This window comes from Corvus kubaryi, unplaced genomic scaffold, assembly GCF_017639235.1.
Source record: "Corvus kubaryi isolate FWS band 111438036 unplaced genomic scaffold, C.kubaryi_AGA036_p1.0 37396, whole genome shotgun sequence".
Taxonomy (NCBI): domain Eukaryota; kingdom Metazoa; phylum Chordata; class Aves; order Passeriformes; family Corvidae; genus Corvus; species Corvus kubaryi.
In genome coordinates this window covers 21,089,902-21,096,140 of record NW_024581135.1, presented here as the reverse complement: position 1 = coordinate 21,096,140, position 6,239 = coordinate 21,089,902, and the positions used below count along the sequence as shown (strand labels likewise).

The window sequence follows — 6,239 nt, the reverse complement described above, 5'->3', positions numbered from 1 at the left end:
GCTTGCTGCTACTGAGCCAGAAGATTCCTCCTGTTCTCTTTCCCTCTGCTTTCTCATCTCTGCCTGTGAAGCTCTTCATCACAGTGGATACGTGGGCAGCAGCGCACGAGAGAAGATGGGCAGTGAACTCCAGCCCTCCCTTGCCAGCCACGCTTGGAGCCTTGGCCCTGAGCAAGGAAGAATGCTTGTGCCAGCTACTGCCTGTGCACTCCGGCTCTGTCCCACACATGCTTCGCTGGTCACTCAGGGCACCACAGTCTCTTCGGCCAGGGAGAACAGGGAGGCGCTGGAGCAGCGTGACCAAGCGGCACTCGCAGCTTCCCGGCACAGCGCCTCAGCGGGAGCGTCCGCTCGGCCCTGGCCGAGTCCCCGTGCCAGAGCACGGGCACTTCCCCGGCTTTCTGGGCGGTGGCGTCAGGCAGCACAGCCGTGCTGCAGGGCCCAGGTGCCTCGGGAGCCCTTCAGAGGGCCCTGGGTGAACAGGGACAGTGGCCTGGCGTTGTCACCTGCGGGAGCGCCCCCTCAGGGCTGCCGCGGAGGCACGGCACGGCACGGCATCTGCACATCCCAGCTCCTCCAAAACGGGCAGGCCCCAGCTGCCCGCAGCTCTGGGCTCTGGGGAGGCAGTGTTGGCCGTTCCTGCTCTAAGCCTGGCCCAATCCCTCCTCTGCCTCCCCGCCAGGAAAAAGGCACTGGAAACACAGGAGAGAAGGCTACTGAAGATATAGATGATAACTGTAGGCTAGCGGGCTTGCTTCAGTTTTCATTAAGAGTGAATTAAAGTACTCCTTTAATAAGCATTGGAGTCAACCCATCATGAAGATTGTTTGAATATTCCATCCCTGCCACGTGGGCAAGAGTCAGTGGGTAGTTTGTCCTGAGATCAAGCCCCACCCTTTCTCTTCAGAAATCCCCCTTACTGTGTTACTAAACTGCCCGGATGTCTCCCAAAAGCTACTATGTAAGTATCTAATAGTCTGAATTACAAATATTAGGATAGTATCAGGTAATACCATTAGATTATCTCAGCATAAACTGAAATAAAATTGTAATGTTTATACATTTTACTTGATATATGTGCAAAAAAGAAAATTTGCTGTTGGGTGTGGTATAATGTTTATGATTAAATGCTTTATTCATACTTGTATGTCAATCTATTAGTGTGCTGTTAATTCAAATGTTACTATGATGTATTCTATCGCTGTTAGCACATTTATCACAGGTAGATGTGAAACTTAGACAAAGGTGTACATTCTCATTAATGATGAGCAGCCTATTCATCTTACTAGAGTGTAATTAATGTTAGTTACAATACTTAATTTTTCACTGTTTGTCATGGTGCATATTTAGCATTTCTTCTGTCCTTTATCAATCTGCTCTCCTATCACATGAGCACATCAAAAAGATATATGTAAATATCTGACCTGTTTTGATGCCTAATTTTTATACTTTTCCAAGACCTGGAATATTTTTAATCTTATCCTGTAGGCAGCACTGTTAGTTAAAAAACAGACTGTAAAGTGTTGTCCATTGCTTTGAGGTTTGGGTTAACTTTATTTGCAATAATAACATAAAAATCAGATAACGAAGTAAAGCAGGGCACACCATGAAGACACAGATACTACTCACTGTAGTACTGTGCTGTGCTTGTGTGAGGTTGAAATGGTGCCAATTGTTCCCCTGGATTTTCAATTACCTGGTTTTTGTACTCTAAGGCTGTTAGTGCTAGTTAACTACGTTGTGTGAGTAACACAGTTCCAAAACCAATAGAAGCATGGAGTATCTGAAAAGTGCACGTTATTCCATAAATAAGTGCTACAACAGCTTGTTGTTATACTTTAGGAGCATCGCTTTGTCAATAATGTTGTTAGCAGTACAGAGCCAAACCACAGTCCCTTGTGCAGTGGTGCAAGAGGGGAAGAAGTTATGGCTAATGTGTCACACAGCAGGTGGGAAACAAGCCCTGCAGAGGTGGGTAAAAGGGACTGAGCACTGAACACGTTCTTGGATTTGCTCCCCGGTACGCCAGTAAATCCAGCTGAGCTGGAATCCCAGGATAAGTCCATATTTTTGTATTGGTCCCAGAAAAAATACAATCACCTTAGCTGAAACCTGGGCAGCAAAGCATTTTTATTTCTTGATCATCCATAATTCCTATTAAGATGGATTGAAAGAGAATGGATCTTTCCATTAATTGTTGTTGAATGAAATTTCTTGGGAAAAATATCTGAGTTGGGTCAACCAAATGCATCAGGTGCAGAATGGATTTGGGATATATTTTCTCAAAATTTCAAGGAACTGTGTCTGAGAGAAAGCACACCAATTCCTATTTGTTTGTCTCTTAATTGGTGGATATTACACCTCTAACGTATTAGGAATTAGTGGTATTTTTCTGTGAGATGACTTCTTTTGTAAACCACTTTTCATGCCAGACATGAAGCTGATCACATCTCCAACATAATGACATCCATCTTAAAATTTCATTCAAGCCCTCAAGGGCCTGCAGAAAAACATAAATCTATTAGCAAATCCTTAAAATAGTTCATTTGTACGCCTTGGATTAATCATAATTTCCTTTTGACCCACCACAATTGAAGTAGAAGGGAATCAAACACAGGAATTTAACACATTTCAGTATGAAAATTCAATTTGGACACAATTACAAGTAGGTGTAATTGTAGTTTAGTAGCAAATTAAGAACAAATATACCAAGCTAGGTTTAGGCATTTTAAACAAAATGATGGTTGAAGGTGCTCCATAGTGATTGAAATATGATAATAACCTGTAATATGAGCAGAATTGAGTAGGGTTTTTTTCCATGCTACCAAAGCAATGCTTTATAGCAATGAGTTATATTTCTATGACTGCACCAAAATCTTTTTACTAAAAAAAACTTCTTCCTTTGAATTGTCTATGGCAAAAAGACCAAAAATTTTTCCATAAAATAACAAAATTCCTAAAATAATAGACTCTGGCATTCTCTTTCTCCCCACTTATCCCTCAGCCCTGACTTATTTGAGTAGAGGGAAATGCTAAACTAAAATGTCTCTTTTTAACTGATAAAGAATAAATACAAAGAAACTACAAAGTTGCCTTTAACCTTTATGGCATTACAAAGCTAGGTATAACAACAAGCTGTAAAACACACCAAAAAGATGAGCATTTCACTCCATTTTGATTTGACCATTTTGCTTTCAAAAGGAATTTATAAAAACACCCAGGAACAATGAACATCTGAACTCAAAATGGTCCAGGTTTATTTTTACTCCAAAAGAAGAAGTCTCAATAGAGATATTGATTTTCTAGCATTCATCCAATATTGCACAGAAAATGGACCTGACCTTGCAATCCCTAGTGGAGACATGGAAGCAGTCATTACAGTCATGGTTCCCATTGATTTTAGTGGGATTACTTGCATAAGTAAGGGTTTTCAGGATGTGACCCAGTGTCCCATTAGCAGTAAGACCAAGCATACATGGATGTCAGTCCCACTCCATTCAGCAGGATGCAGTTTACCTTCCTGTCCTATATTCATCCTATGGTTTTATTCCTGCCTATTTATTCTACATATTTTTTGTTTTCTGTCCCACTGAGCCTCATCGTTATGTGAAAAGTACCAGTCCTCCTGCCTTCCTGAGCGGGTTTTTTCACTTATCTTCCAATGTCATTTTGAGCTCAGAGTTGATGCCTGCACTTACAGATCTTTCTTCCTTTAGTTGTGTTGTCTATGATGATAAAAAAAGTCCTTTGGGCTACACACTACCTCTCACTGTATTTTTTAATCTCTGGGACCAAATGAGAAGACATTACTATACTTTGCAAAGTAAACACAGAGTAGTAGAAAGCTAAAAAATTCAGAGACTGATTTTTTTCTTAACCCTCAGGAGGTTTCTTGTGCCCCATGGCTTGCGCAGGAATGCTACTCCAGAACCTCACTGCTCAGAAGGATAGTAACCTCCTAATTGTGACTCAAACTATACCACTGACATTCTATTCAGGTTTGTTCTTGTGACAAGCTTATCCTTTACCTCAAATAGCTCTTTTCCTTCTTCAGTATTTCCTCACTAATGTAGCTGTGATAAGGAGTCACATCTCCTCTCTGCCTTCTTTTTTTTTTCATTAAATGTGAGCAAGGTGGAGGAGAGGTGTGCAAGAAACAGGAAGACTACATGTTTGTACAGTGCCTTGCACAATTGCCCAGTCATGGTTCAGGGCTCCATAGGCTGACTTTGTTTCAGCAGTGAATAATAATGACCCTCCAGAACACACTGCATGCTTTATTCCAGATGGACACCATTAATTCCTTCAATTTTCATTGAGATGCAGAGCTTTAGAACAAGAATACTAGCAACTGATTATTTTTGTCAGTGGTATTTTCAAAGAAATGAAGAAATGAAATGTACAGTATATTTCAGTTTGCAATGATCATTCTGTTGTTCCATTTGCAATGGAAATGAGCATATAACATATTCATGTGTACAGATAAGGAAAATGACAAACATTAACATCCCTTGCTCTATTCATTTATAATATTCAGTTAAAAAAAAAAATTCTTCCATTCCCTAGTTTTTATTTTTGTTTCAGTAGCACAATGCAAAACAACAAAAAAGAGAGAATTAATAGGTAAAATACATTTAATTACTTTCTAAGCAAGTTTCCTGAAAATTAATATAATCTAAATCACAAATTCTTTGAAAATCTATCACTAAAAATATATAATTCCATGCCAGTTTCATTTTTTTATATCTTTTTATGTGTTTTAAATATAAAGTTGCTTATGACATCAAATAAACTAAGAGTCTGTGTGTGTACACACTTATATTTTCGTGGACAAGCAGCCTTTGATATGAGACTCAGCCTGTTTAAGCGGACTGCAGTGTTTGCCTTCTCAGTGTCAGTCTGTTTCTGCACAATTTAATCTGCCACTAAAAATAAGTTTTTTGTTCTCATGGGTATAAAACAATATGCCAAGGATAAATCGGTGCAGCTTGCCTTCCTTAACATTTTAGGCACAACCTGAAAGTGCAGCTCTTTCCTTTTCTCATCTCAATGGGATGCTAACCTAACAATCACAATTTTAGGACAGGGAAATTGTTTTGAGCAGAAATAAATTGTCCTGCCAGTATTGTTTCATGGGGTAACATTAAGGCACATTGGGCCTGGGGTTCACAGCTTATGATATCTGGTTTTGGAGGACTGGGGTGAAAGTAAGAACATGTAGAGAAAGAAGAAGAATTAAATATGAGTTCTAGATTGTTCAAGTGAGTTGAAGCAGTTCAGCAATAGACATCCCAGAATCCTGCAAAGAGGCTTATTCTCCAACCACCTTCCCTGGCACATCGCCACCTCCTGTCAGAGCCCCCGAGGAATTATTCTCTTTAAGTGTGGATTCCCTTTTTTCCTCTTTTGTTGAGGTATCTAAAGATACTGGGCTTTAACTTACGGCTTATATTTGCTGAACAAAACAAGAAAAAATATCTGTGGTTTTCTCTGCAGCTGCCAAGAAAGAGAAATCCGTTATTTGTAGCTCTAGGGGAGCAGCAGAGGAGGGGTCTTTTTGTCTGCTTTCCAAGGCCTGGAGTGGAGGCTATTGTGGTCTGGGAAGGGCAGGCTGGAGCAGCCACTGCTGCTATTGCACCAGGGTTTCCGTGCTCAGGCCGGGCACGGATCTGTGTGTGACATTCATACCTTCACCTGCTGTGAAACAGAGTTTTCAGCTTTGAATCTCAGTGAAGAGAAAATGAGCTGCCCCTCAGGAATATGAAGCTGAGGCTGACGTGTCCAAAGCCCTCCTTCCCTCTGGCAGCACCTCAGGGCAGCCACTGACACCTGCAGAATGTATCCTGCAAATGTGGCCACAGAACGGCAATGCCACAGGTGTAAAATCCTTATGATCAGTGCTCCCCATTGTGACCCTGAACAAGTTAATCACATCACTCCTCTTGAAGGTTCACACTGCCACTATATAATTTATGTGGGCCCTCAAAGATAGATGGAGATGTCAGCTATTGATCACAAGGAATCACTGCCAGTCAGTCTTTTTGTTGGTTTCCATCCTTGTGATGTGTTTTAAAAAATATTGTATGATTCAAAATTATACCTGTAAAACCTACAAGTAGAAAATTACTGTGTGCATTTAACTTTAATAACAACCTTGCGAATATTTATAGTACTAGTAGAGTAGAATGTGTTATACTAGTTTATTTCCCAGTCTGTTTTAAATGATATTATTCATTAGT

The 6,239-nt window shown here is 40.5% G+C and overlaps 1 long non-coding RNA gene across 2 annotated transcripts in view; it reads left to right on the top strand.

The window, feature by feature from the left end:
* The first annotated feature begins 245 nt into the window (after nt 1-245).
* LOC121670648 overlaps nt 246-6,239 on the top strand; it is a 20,978-nt gene continuing 14,984 nt past the window's right edge. Inside the window, exon 1 of one of the 2 annotated variants that reach the window (XR_006018192.1) lies at nt 246-961. This is a non-coding gene — a long non-coding RNA (uncharacterized LOC121670648). The remainder of the gene's footprint in view (nt 962-6,239) is intronic. The other variant, XR_006018191.1, reaches the window with a different exon arrangement.